At 44.6% G+C, this 12,927-nt stretch overlaps 1 protein-coding gene across 1 annotated transcript in view; it reads left to right on the forward strand.

Annotated features, from left to right (window-relative positions):
• Nucleotides 1–12,109, forward strand: part of kcna4 (potassium voltage-gated channel, shaker-related subfamily, member 4) — a 50,867-nt gene extending 38,758 nt beyond the window's left edge. Inside the window, exon 2 of the mRNA XM_035628470.2 lies at nucleotides 4,642–12,109. The gene's annotated coding sequence lies outside the window, so the exon portion shown is untranslated. The remainder of the gene's footprint in view (nucleotides 1–4,641) is intronic.
• The last annotated feature ends 818 nt before the right edge of the window (nucleotides 12,110–12,927 follow it).

Consider the following 12,927-nt stretch of genomic DNA (forward strand, 5'->3'; position numbering starts at 1 on the left):
CCTGTTCGCCCTCTCCAGCGGAGTCTGTTCCAGTCTGCGGTGCGGACATTACCGATCTGTCCATGTGGAAAAACGTTCCTGCTCCGCGCGTCCCTGCAGAGGCCGGACGACGCTGACCCCGCAAAAGGTTCCAGACTCGCACTGCGACTCAAATGTCACAGATTCACTAAGCCGTGAACACAGACGTGCATTCGCCTGAACCGTTTGCATGTCAACAACTCCGTCTGCCGTCAGTGACTTCGACAGTATATATCATCTATTTCATTGTTTTCCCAATTTAGTCGTTAGTCGAACATCGCGCTGTTTTTAAGAAAAATTTTAAACTAGAGGCTGAACCTTAAACTCCCAAGGAAAATGTTCACTGACGACATGAATCCAGTAAGAAGTGGGGTCGTCATCTCACAGACTTCTACTTGCAGCCAGTGGAGTCGCCCTCTGCTGGTCATTCAAGAGAATACAGGCTTTAGGCACATTCCGCATTGGCTAAATTTATTGACTCAGAGTCTACGTCCATTTTTATTTACAGTTTATGGGATTAAAACCAGACCGTAATCTTTCCCCTATAACCTTTTACCACATAGCAACGGTGCCGGAATAAAAATAACCATAAAAAAAAAACTTCCTCCGAAACACATTTTCTGTGGCAGTGATTATGAATATAATCTCTCAGAGACAGGGACGAGCGGTGGGACAGTAAAAAAAAAGTAGTATAAAATAATTGCATCCCAAAGGCAGAAAAAAAAAAGAGCTGTATCTCATACGCACAACCGGCTATAATTCGTTATCCACTAATTAATCACAGTCGTCAGCGGAGACATCTGAGTCTATCAAACGCGGGAGAAGGCGGCGAAAAGGTCAGGCAGGTGGCTTCAGTCCCGACAGACACTCGCGTCGTCGTTTCTCGAGTGGATCTCCGCAGTCGCGCTTTGTGCTCTTGAACTCGTGTTTAACCTCTGCGTTTATTCCGCTTGGCCGCTACCTACAAGTGGTAAGACTTGTTTGATTTGTACAGCTGCATTGATGTCATCAGTGTTTTCGATTATATAGCGCGACAGTTACGCAGGTCCGGGTACTCTCCTCCTGCTCTGATTCTCAATTGCTTCTCACAACCTAAAGGATTTTGCGAAACCAACGCGAGATGCGCGCGGTGATCCAGATGTCTGCATAGAGTTTAACTCGTGTCTGCGTGCCAGAGAGCATATGTGAGAATGACATTTTATCAATTAAATAGTGCAAAATGAGTTTCAGAAATCGGGGGAGATAACCGTCGAGTCATTTGGATGTATTAACTCTGATTGTTTTTAATCATTTTCATGGAACCCCCCTGCTGCGGTGTTAATATCGTTTTGTGCGTCGAGGCGGCAACAATCATCCCCCAGTATGATGCTGTACCTGCAGTTCCAGTCTCAACTGGCTGCTTCCCGCAAAACAACTCGATGATTTCGATTCCGGTCCTTTGGAAAACAAAAGCACAAGCAGCTTTCTGGGTAGCAGGTGGTTTTTGCGGATGTGAACAGGCTCAACCTGGCGCTCTTGGCTTGGCCGCGAGCAGGCGGCGCCCTAACGCGCCTTTCGCCCAATGTTAGTTGGGATTGGCTCCAGCTCCTGCGTGACCCATAAATGGATAAAGTGGTAGATGAGGGAGGGATGGATGGATCATTACGTCAACAGCCAGCATGCTACCGTTTACAGATATTAAAACTGGAAGGTTACGAGCTCACCTGAATAATAGACAACCCCGCGTCGACTCCTAGCCGTGTGCGTTTGTCTGTTAACACCACGCCATTCTTTTTTAACATCTGCTTCCCCATGGGGTCACATCTTGTAATCTTTTTATAAAATCCCGTAGTGTGTGTGACGTGGCATTGTTTTCGGTGTGTGCATGGTTACGATAACAGAGGAGAATATCTGTGAAGATTCTCATCTTGTGCACTGGGTGGTGAGGTGATAATCCAAACTGAACAATTCATTGAATAACCGCAAAACAAAAATCCAGACATTGATCAATAGGGAAAGTAATCCTTGGTTGCAGCTCTACTCATGTGTATCCGTGCAGGAATATAAAAAGGCAGAATAAAGGGATGCTTGTCTAAAACCCCCTTTACTGAAATCTACCCCCGAACAATCCTACACGTGCTTGTGTATTTCCTTTAGGTAGAAATGTAAAACAAGGAAAAATTCCATCCTTAATCCGTCTTCACAACAAAATGTGGAAACTTTGGTGAAAATCCGTTCTGTTACTTTTTGCGTAATCCTGCTGAACAAACAGACAAAGAAACCAACGTGGGTGAACACACCACCTCCTCGGCGTAGGCAATAAATGGCCCAATAACAAGGACAATCAGATCACTCCAGCAACACACTGCTGAAATATGGCAACCAGTCTGTCAACTTTGGCAACCGACATTCGCCGGCCTGCCAGACCTTTTCTGAATCTCCTGGGGCTGTGACTTCCCCGGCTGCCTTTGCTCCATCAATCATATTCACTGAACTCATTGCACCACTGCCTTCCATTAGAAAGAAATTAAGCTTAATATCTTGCCACGACTTCTGCTCATGAAATCACAGGCAGGTTGCTTTTTAAACGTCTCCATACAATTTACCGCAATAATAACGGTTATGAATGTCAACGGCTCGGTTCCGCAGAGCAAACGTCTCTACTGGCGCTTCTGGTGTTGTAGTCGTAGTGTTCACACACACGAGCTGCCTTTATTTCAACAAATGCATCTGGGGGGAGAGGAAAAAAAAGGAGTTGATTGCAGAGCAGCGCTGTGCTCCGAACGACTTGCTTCATTTTCTCTCCCTCCGAGTGACACAGTGACTCGTAGCCTCGGAAGAAAGACACTGTAATATTGAGGACATCGTCTCCCCTGAATTCACGCCATCGCCGCCGTTCAAATTCAAATGTCTCCCGACTCGCCGCTGTGTAGTCAGTGTTTACGCCGACCTGAATATTGAATATCTATATTTGTCCCCTCGACATTACGAGCACGGGGGGGGGGGGTAAATACGGGACGCTCTCGCCCGGAACGTAGACAGCCGCAGATTCAGCATCGTGGGTTCATAATAAGGGAATTAGATAGAAACACTCGTTATGTTTCCCGTAATTGCCTTGCGCCCGCCGCAGCTATGATTGCGCACAGTGGAGGGTCGCACTGGGCTGGAAGACGATGACAATGAGCATGTCGGACGGTCGCTGTTCCGAACTCGTGGCCACGGTTTCTCCTTGCCGCTGCACTTTGCCTGGTTTGGCAGAGATCACTGTGATTTCGAATGGTGCGTTCACGCCATGAGATCACGTGCAAAGTCAGTGCAAAGAGGCGCGTAGTTATTCGGTGGTTAGTGGACTTTTGAAAGTGTTGATTGTCTTGTTGGTGATGATTTGACCGAACCGGCCGGGCTTCGAACCCGCAGCCTCGGGTGCGGGAGAACGGACGCGCCGACCACGAGGCCGAAAGCCGCGGAGTCGCAGCGTCCGTCGCTAGCGCGTCTCTTAAGATGTCCGGCTTACAAACTGCACACACAGTGTTGTGAGGTGCGACCAGGGGTGTAGCCGCAAATTCGGGGGCCCTGTACACAAGCAGTCCCTGTGGGGCCCCCCGCAGCTATGATGCTGATTAATATACGTTACTGTGTGTGTTCTAATAGTAACTAGCTAACTCCTAATGTATTCAGGAGCTAGCTAACTGTAACTTTTACTACCTGAATACAGTAGGAGTTAGCTTGCTAGCAATAGCATCTGTGTCGATCTCAGCCAAGTTGCTGCTAGCTAGCTGTCGTAGTAGGAGTTCGCTAATAGCTAGCCACCTTAGAAGAATAAATGAACAGTTGTTTTTTCTTGGTTTGTTTTTCTTCTCTGTCTTTTCTCTTCTGGGACCCAGACTTTACATTCTTGAGAGAAGACATGACAAGGTCACCGGTCAGTAGATTAGCTGACAGATTCTCACGCCGAGGCGTGATGTAAGGGAGAAACCTCCACTATTTTTTATAGTATTTATATATATTTTTTTTAATTTAATGCTATTATTTTGTTATATTTTGTACATACTAATGCTTTTTTGTAAATTTCTTTCTGTATTCTTCTGTCCACTTTGTTGCTGTAATGCCCACATTTCCCCATTGTGGGACGAATAAAGGTTTATCTTATCTTATCTTATCTTAAATACATAGTTCAGTCTCTCAACCAATGTAGTCAGCCAAATTTGTATTTATGTTATGACCCTAATTACTTAGAAAACACTTATTACAAACAAACAAAAAACCTATTAATTCCAGAAAAAAAAATATAAGTTGATTTTAACCACCTTTCAGCTACTAAACAGGGAAACTAATGGAGACGTGTAAATCAAGTAGTTAACAAGACCAATTATTCATCATATAACTAAATCTGCATGCTAGTAGTCGTTGTCCACACATGCTCAACAAGCCTCAGACCTTTCAGAGGGAGTTGCTGCCTTAATGACCGTGGTGATAATCTGTCGCGAGGACGCACTTTGCTCGGTCTCTGGGTGGGAAAGGAAAACGTGTGTGTACATCACTTTGGCGTTGTGGGCAAATTGCTCCATCTTTCAGGCTGCCATTATCTCAAGAATGATGACGGGAGTTGCACCCGTTTCCTGTTTCTCTCTCTCTCTGTTGCAGCGCTGCCAGTTACACGGAGAGGGAGAAACCCAGACACCGCCCACCCCCGGACACACATCTCTGGAAACTGCAGAAAACAAGCATTGTGAACGGTCGTCTTGAGCACGAGCGGACACTGATGATAGCAACAACAACAACAACAACAACAACAACAACAACAACCACAACTGGACGGGACCCTGCATTTCTGGACGAGTGGCGATGAGCGGCGCCGTGCGACCGGCCCTGGAGGGTCGGGACTGCAGTTGGTAGACGAGTAAGTCGTGGCCCAAAGTGATTGCCTTAAATACTACACACATACAGACGTACGGCGTGATGAAACTAAGAGACTTATATCGGTTCAAAGATGTTTTTCTCTACGTGTGGAAAAAAAAAAGTGTCTTGTAAGGAACAGATGTGAATATTTTAATATGATAGAGTTAATGTTTGGTTGTAACGTCGACATAATGTTTTAGTTGGGTCGGCTTCGTAGGTGTCATTGGTTTGCCAAGTGGTGGGTTTGCTCTCTGCTTGTGCGCGGTCAGCAGTACGACTTAATCTATTTTTCAAATCTTGTTTCGTATCGTCGACCGAACAAGGCTGGCCCGAGTCGCTCGCTCGCTCGCTCGCCCACTCAAAAAAACGCTGGCGACTTGAAAGCGTGAAAGTCATCAGACATGAAAATCCTCATCCAGAACGTGTACAGAGGGTTTGGGAGAGAAACGCGAGACAAAGCGGTCGACCGGCGACGACGACTAATCGCAGCACACTGACACACATCAGAAGTATCTCCTCTTACATTAAGATCCACTTACACTAAAGCAAAGATGTCAGGCACATAAACATCACCATGAATATCTGCCACACTCACTTTCCCATCACCGAAGAACAGCGGACGACGCCCGCCCCAACGGGTCGTCGGCGTAAAGACGAAATACCTTAGGTTTTTTTCTCAGATGCAAATTTAGAGCTGACCAGCTGCTTTGTTGATGTTTTCACTTTGACTTTAACTGTATGCAAAAGTAACATGGACGTGTGTTCTATATTTTTTTAAACCTAGCCTTGATAATTACATAACCAAAGGTGAAACCCTGAATCTATTGTATGTCGTGGACTTCTGGAAATGTTGTGATATAGATGCACACTGAATAGAGTGGAGAAAAAAAAAAAAATGTACATAACAGACGTTTATACTTGTGTGTCCTACGGTGTGTTGCGGATAAGAGTCATTTGAGACTTTTTTCTTTCTTTGACTGTTACGACCATCAAACGTAATCATCTGTGTTCGGTTCGTCCTCGCTGATACAATCATGTTCTTCATATTGTTGCGAATGCTGCTTCAACGTTGTCATGACATTGTCATGTTTTGTCTTTGTTCTTTTCTTCTTTTTTTTTGGAACATACTGCCTATTGAATAACCCCTGACTCTTTTATTTGGCATTCTTAAACTTTGCCACAGAAGCATTGGATGATGTCACCTCTGTTTGACCTGCGATGTTGCCCCATGAATGAAATAATTGGCAATGTCCACTGACTTTTTTGTTTTGGAGTGGTAATGAGTTTCACAACGTATTTTTTATGAAGACAGTGTTTTATTTTCCTACGTTTTCCTTTTGAAAAAGTATCCTTTACATACTATGTTAACTATCACAGCACTGGAAAGCTTGAATATAGCTCTTTATCTTAGTTTCCGTATTCCTCTACGTCAAAAAGAAAATCCAAAGTTCACATTCTTGTTCTTTTCTCTTTTTCTCCTTTCAAAAAACATCATATCTGTAATTACCTCAACAATCGTATCCCTCAGAAAAGCTGTTTACTGAATGTTCCACATATTTCCACAGTGTCAGAAACCCACAAAAGGTTTTTAAATAGATGTCAATGCCGTGCTTGACAAATCCGTATGAGGAAGATGTTAATCGGGAAAGATTAGATACGAGCAGGTACCAACAGTTTTGCCAAGAACACCAGTAAACTCCAGAGGAGTAAAATGAATGATCAAATCTATAAGAAATTAAAGAATAAATATTGGAGCCAAAGGACAAGGATAGGTGATTGTGATATTTGGTTGCATCTCTCAAATATCTATTTTTTGAAAAAAAAAAATCACATTCATGTGAATCAAATATTAGTCCAATTAGTCTGAGAGTTGAAAAGTAAGAAACGGAAAGTAGGAGATGAAAGGAAAAGGTAAACAAAGCACAGGCATGTTTTCAATCCAATTATGTTTTTAATCAAATTATGTTTGAGAATGAGTGAGCAAAGAGCAACAGGAGCCACAGGATTAAAGGTACTGGTTGATATTTTGTGAAATATTCTATTTTCATTTCTTTGAGAGTTCCATGAGAAGATCAAATCCACTCTGCTGCTACTGCCTGCAGCCATTTAGCTTAGCTTAGCATAAAGACCCTGTCACGACAATATCCAACAATATCCCACGTTTTTATCAATTTTCAGGTTCTTCCAAGAAATAAACCAATACACAACTCCCGTCTTTTTGCTCTTAGACTTTGGGTCTTTGTAGGAACATTATTAATAATCCTCTGTGCTAAGCTAGGCTAACCAGCTGCTGCCTGTAACTCCATTTTCTCTGCACAAACATGAGAGTGGTATCGATCTTGTCATCCAACCCCAAAGCCAAAAATAAATAAAATGAAAGAGTATGCGCCTATTTTCCAAATGTCAAACCATTGCTTAAAGATATAAACGAAATGAAAACGTAATCTTTGTGTAGAAATATGTTTTCAGTGGTGGTTTAAATACCGATATCAAATGACGACGGAGGCCTCGGTTCTGGCCTGGAGTTTTCGAGTTGGATACAGTCGGGAGGATGCAGAACTATCATACCAACAGCCTATAGTGGCGTCACGTCCCTAACGTTGTGAGGGACAAATGTATATATCTGCTAATACGTTCAGCCACAGTTTGGTATGAACACAAGGCAGCAAAGACGGCCTCAGGTGAGCACAAAGAACAGGAACCGGAGCAGTCTGAGAATTGATCTTCTCCGCGTCGAAAATCAAGCAGAACAAACGAGATCAAAAAGAAAACGGAGAGAAATCAAGTGGACTGTCTATAACCCCCCCACCCCTTTTCGCTCAATCTGTCAATTAAAGTGATTTAATGTGGTCAGAGGCTGCAATTACGTCGAGTCACCGTGGCCTCACTTGAATCTGCTTCCACCAGCAGATCACCGGTAACCCAGAGAAGGGCAGCGTGTCGTCATGTGTGAGGGGAAGAAGATAATAAAGGTCGATGGGCAGATTAAATATTACGGGAGGAAATGAAATTCATCCCCGTGTGCGCTGAATGAGACTCGCGCGCTAAATAAAATGCTCATAATCCCGAGTTATCCACAATGGATATGTATCATGATTCCAGGTCATCCCGGTCATATCATGGGTGCAAAGGGATGAGTGGGAAAAAAATATAATAAAATCCAAACAAAACAAAACAAAAATCTCATTTTCTTGGACTCAGTAGTGCGACATGTTCCTGTGGATGTTAAAATGATACCTGCAGTGATAGCGCTTGTGGTAGCTGTTGTGATTCAGCACAGTTAATGAGTAGATTCTTTAAAGTCAGCGTGGGGACATTACATAACACGCAGAACAAGGTGAGAGCAGAGCATATTAATTATGATCACCTCTGAGTTGGCAAACTCACCCGGGTGGCCACGTTTCCAACCATCGCGGCCTCTGGCCTGAGGAGGAAGAGGAGGAGGAGGAGGAGGAGGAGGAGATTCACCCGACACGCGTCAATCATGTTCAGTTATTCTGTGGGGAAAAAAAACTACGAAAAATAAACACGTAAAATAGGAGAAGAATTGAACTCATTTAAAGGCAATTCTCACTAGGGGAATTGATTTCACATTAAGAAGGGCTGTCCTGGTGTCCAGATGGTGAGAAACTGCTTTTCTGCTCAACATCACGTACTTCTGAGGCCTAAACAACTGCCAGACTCATTCGATCCTCTGTGCTTTCCACCAGAGCAACTCGGCAGGATTAACTTTAAGACAAAGGCCCCTGCTAGTCAATAGCAAAGGATTTCTTCCCAAACCCCCCCCCCCCCCCCCCCACAACCAATTGACCACGGATCTAAAGCCACGCAGGAACAACAACCCAGTGTTAAGATTTAGTAAATGTTAAACACAACGTTTTGAAACGCAACCGGATCTTGAAGTTAGATTTTAAAGTGCATAAATAAAATTGTTCGTGGGAAGGAGTGTCAGGAAGCTCCTCTGTGGTTTGTTTTATTTGCACAATTAAACAAAATAACAGACCGCCCACTAGGTTTGAGGGTTTTTTTGGGTCATAAAAAGGAAAAAGTATCTCAACCAAAGCTTTTGGTTATCGATTAAACATTTAGATTTTCATTTATAACAACAAAAGCTCTCACGGGGCATTCATCACAGCGATATGCACTTGAATGGGGGGAAGAAACAAGAGTTTCAATGCAGCTGTAATAAACTGGAAAGTGATTCTTTCTTTTATTGATCATTTGGGCCCTGTCAATCTTGATGATGCTACCCAGAGGGAAGGAGGAGCTTAATCACTGGAAAATAGCCTGGATGGTTTTGTCATTGGAAACCATCAAAATGGTTTAAAAAATGAAAAAAGAAAGTTGCCCAACTCATTAAAAGTTTTGTCCATCCAATCAAATGATGAGTAGCCAAACTGGCAACACTGGCTCCTTTTGCCCATAGCAACCGGGATGGGTGTGTTGATACAAAACCCTACTTTTTGAACATATCTGAATTCAATGTTCATGTAGTGAATTCCAAAAACTAAAACTCCCGAGCAACCCGACTAAGCCCGGTATCTTCACATTGCACGCAGGCAGCGCTGTCTACATTTTCCACGCGAGGCTCAGTTTGAATATAACATGCGCATACATGCATTAAAGAGGGATGCACGAGTCGGAGGATGAAAACTGGAGAGTGTACTGCGACATCCCGCGGTGTAAGATAACGCTGCGAAACCTGCTTCACGTCTTAATCTCCTTATAAACAAGGTGGCTCGGGAGGAGCGCCGCAAAAACTGTTGAACAGTGACGCAGTTTGTGTTTCTTTGGTATTCGTCGTGCTGGATGTTACGTGACCGGCTGGGTTTTTGTTTTTTTAACTGGGGTTGTTTGGCACCATCTGCCATCGTGCAGAGCAGTATTACTGCAAACACAGCGATGAGAGTTGTTTGCCTGGTCACCTCTGCACCGAGGAAACTGTCCCACACGGAAGACAATTTAATGGCTCTGCGGAATGAATTTGTTGGTCGAAAAAAAAGACACTTTCTTTCGAGGATTATGACATTGTTTGAAGTGATAATACCCTTTCATGGGCTTTGAATATCATCCAAAATGGAACTTGATTGCATTAGAACGCCTCTTCATTGTCTGGCTCAGCGTACACCAGTGGCGGAGAGGAGACGGACTTTGTTTCGCTAAATCGAGAAGGGGAATTAACCGCTCAAGTGCTTAATCCTTGAAAAAAGCCAATTAGCATTTTCCCACGTATTTTAATGACGACCACAGAGCCGACACGGCGTAGTGGAGGGCGTGGTGGGACTACAGTAACGCTTACGAACCATACACGCGGTCAGACCACTAGTCCTTGTTCGCGAGTGAGTCGCAACAGCCCGTGAGCTCGGTGCTGCCAGAGTCTCCTTGAGCAAAGCGGCCTCTCGGGGTGTTTCAGACAGATATGCCAACACACCCCTACTGACACCAGCCTTCGTTTCATCCAGATATGGAACACTCCCATTTCGAGAAAGCGGAGAAAAAAATTCAGTCGAAGAATCAAAGCACAAGTTGACTGAGATTCTCCGAGCTTGGGCATTTTTTCAGTCTGAAGTGTATTTATTTGGGGACAATTCGGTCCACAGAAGTAGAGTCAGGGCTCCTTGATTTCACGCTGCCCTCCAGAGTCAAATGATTCCACTACAGTACATCAAGTCTTCCTGTCCCGGTGGTGAAGATGTCTGTGACAGGTAGAGGTAGCCGGGGAGCCGGACCCGGGGTCGGTGCGAGTGGCGCGAGGGCAGCGGCCCGGTGAAAGAGAGGCCTTCCCTGTTCCGGCTCCGAGATAAACGTTCTCCTCTGCCCTCTGCTGAGAAGTCGTGGATTGGATGGCTCACGGCCACGTGATACGATACAGTCCCTGGCTTTCGTGTGACATGAAATGTCGTTGCCCGTTTCCAGTGTGAAGTTAGCATAGCGCATTAGCTCGGCGGGAGGACTTGGCGTTTTTTTTTTTACCACAGTAAGCAAACGTCGCTGTCATCCCGAGCATCCTGCCGAACCCCGCTCAAAACTCGGTAGTTCAATGAAACGGGGAAAAATTGTCGAATATTCGCATTGAACGGACACATTTTATTTGACTGACATGATTGTCGTTTGGGTTCGGCCTAGTTCAAGCTAGCACACGCTAGTTATGGACTGTCGGACAAAACAAGACATCAGAACAGATCTCCTTGGATATTTTACCGCAAAACAATTCATGATTGATCGACATAATAACTGCCGGTAAATTTAGCAGCAGTTGCTGCCCCGATGGCAAACGGGGATTTCGAGAATATTGTGTAATTTCCGCTCGGTGATCGATGCCCTGCGCTCTGTGACATGGCCACGCTATGTTTCATATCACTTTTTGGTAGTAAACAATTCAGTGCTCAAAGCCCTGGGAGCTCAACACACTGCACGTGAGAAAAAGATGTGAATAGACACAAAACAAGCGCATGAAGAAAAAAACTATTTAACCAATTTGACAACACAAATGCAGCCCTTAGAACACAAGGTGGATTACTGTAAAACATGTAGGACAACACATGCATCACAGAAAACACAAACAAAATACAGAAAAGTATTGATTGTGATCTGTTTTGTTCCACATATATCATGAAATAGGTGAAGATGTTTGCTTCATTTGAAGATTATTTAACTAATTGCAGTGCGTCGAGCTCTCGGGGGGCCGCTGCGTTTTCTTGCGTCAAAAGTACGAACGATGCGACTACTCTTTTTAGAAGCACAAAGTTCAAGTCGATGACAAGGTGTCGTGTACCTTCACTCGGGTGACAGTTGGTAGTTGCGGCAGATCTTTTGTCGTGTCGTATTCAACAGACTACATGTGATTTGCAAAGCAAATTTTTTCCGCGTCGCGCTACATGAGCGAGTTTGCCCGCGGCATCATTCGCGTTTACGTGCACAAGTAAACACAACCCGCAAATTTCCCGCTCGCTCTCTTTCGGAGCGAAGGCGTCGGTGACTTCGGGATAATCTCAGCGCTAATTGGCATTTCGCGACATTGCCTCACGGCGACAATTCGCTCGAGCTCAAGCACCTCAACCCGAGCGAGTGAAGCGCGTGGCGCAAATTTCGCGTGGCGTCATTTGCGTCTACCCGCGCCTTTGCATTTGCAATTTCCTATTTTTCCCACAAGATATCTCTGATCCATCAATCTATGATATAGGAAGCTTTTAGGGGGGGGGGGGGGGGAGGGGAGTCTTACGGTGAATTATTTCGTTGTAGTTCCTGAACTTTACCCCCACGATGGCTTTATGAAGGATGACCACCGGGCGTAACACAATGAAGTACACGAACAAACCATACGGTTGGAGATTATGATGAATATTGTGAATATTCAGCACAGCCAACAAGGACGGGATTCAAACCCATATATAATCAGGTGTCTATGCAAGCTGGTGCAGTTCGGTGCAGCCGAAGGCCACGGTCACAGTTGCACGGTGGTTAAAAGTGGCAGAGTATCTACATTAGTCGTTGTGATTCTCTCGAACGCCTCACCTCAGACCCTCGGGCGCGGTGTGGTGGAAGTTGTGGTTTGAGACGACGGTGGTGGCGGAGGTGCATTTGCTTTTAATGTTCACGTATGTGTTCGCTCAATATCCAAACTGTTCATTTTGCCACTGCGTTGTCTCGACTCATCCTCAACCAAGGAGGGCAGTCATCATCAATCAGCGACAGTCGCTATTAATGAACGTGTAAAATATTTCTACAGTTCAGGTGTTGAGAAGTATCCATGTGAGGTTTCGGCCGGCCTTGCTTGTACTCTGCATGATGCTTTGTTTTGAGAAAAATGCATCCTAACCCAAGGTATGTTTGTGTGTGTCCCCCCCCCCCGAGGGAGCTCCTCTCCTTCTCTTTCACTCTTTCTCTCTCTGTATCCCCGGAGCTTGTCACTTCTGACCTTAATTCTCCTCTTTTTGTTTTTTTTTTTGTTTTTTTTTGTTTTTGTTTGTTTTTCTTCTTCGTTTGACTCTTTTGGTAAAAACCTTCCAACTTCTGGATTTTCTACATTCA

The sequence above is a fragment of the Scophthalmus maximus genome, chromosome 4 (assembly GCF_022379125.1).
Source record: "Scophthalmus maximus strain ysfricsl-2021 chromosome 4, ASM2237912v1, whole genome shotgun sequence".
NCBI classification, from domain to species: Eukaryota; Metazoa; Chordata; class Actinopteri; order Pleuronectiformes; family Scophthalmidae; genus Scophthalmus; species Scophthalmus maximus.